This window comes from Pygoscelis adeliae, unplaced genomic scaffold (genome assembly GCF_000699105.1).
Source record: "Pygoscelis adeliae isolate BGI_AS28 unplaced genomic scaffold, ASM69910v1 Scaffold52, whole genome shotgun sequence".
Classification (NCBI taxonomy): Eukaryota; Metazoa; Chordata; class Aves; order Sphenisciformes; family Spheniscidae; genus Pygoscelis; species Pygoscelis adeliae.
In genome coordinates this window covers 105,098-106,083 of record NW_008824285.1, presented here as the reverse complement: position 1 = coordinate 106,083, position 986 = coordinate 105,098, and positions in this window count along the sequence as shown.

The following is a 986-nucleotide window of genomic DNA, read 5'->3' as shown; positions in this document are numbered from 1 at the left end:
GCGGTATGGTGGGAAAAGACAGCTGGAGCCCGGGGGCTGGTTGGTGGTGTCTGGGGCTTGTGTGTGACAGTTGTGTCCTTTACTTCTATTTTTATAGAGCTATTTTGATGGAATGTGTAGCGGTGGGAACTGTCACATCCCAGGGCTGTGAAGGGCGCGGGGGGAGCTGAGCTGCTCAGCAGCGCTGTCCCACACTGAGCATCGCTCTGGTGCTCTGGGGCACTGCCACAGCGTGTGACGCCCAGGTTCCTGCTGTGCCCTGGCAAGCAGATGGCAGCAGCAGAGCCCGAGATGGGAGGAAACTGCATTTTTTCTGCCTTGAATTCCAGGGCATTCGGTATTGTGCTTCTCGGTCCCATGATCTGTATCTAGACCGCGGCTCTGCCAAGGTCAGGAGAAACAAAAGGAACGTGGGAGCTTTGCTGTAGTGGGTTTGCCCTTCCGTGCTCCTGCCTCATCCCTTGGCAGGGACCTCCTCGCGATGGTGGGAAAGTGCCCCAAAACACCAGCGGGGTTGGGTCAGGCTGGCTGCCGCGTTTCACCCCGCAGTCGCAGCAACTGCAAAGTGTTACATGGCTGCAGTTGCTGCAAAACCCCACGCGTGAGGCTGTGCTCGGCCATGGGCCCATTCACATGCACGAGTGCCGCGGGAGGAGTTCTGGGGTGAGGAGCTACGAGGCAGGAGAGGGCAGGGCAGCACGGGAAGGAGCTCGGGGTCTCTGCCGAGCACCTGCCTGGGCTGGCTGAGACGGTGCCAGAGGATCCTCCAGGCTGCCCTGAGGGCATCGGCTCGGCCCCAGAGCTCATCAGCCCCAGGGCTCTGCTCGGCCACGTCCCGTGCTGCATCGCAGGGGGGTCGCTCCCGCAGGCTGCCCGCCCAGCGCCCGTATTCACACCCGGGGGACGGGGCAGAGGTCGGGCTAAGGAGCCCCCGCCGCTTCTGGGGCCGCGGGGCGCGGCGAGCCCGGGGGAAGGTGCAGAGCCCC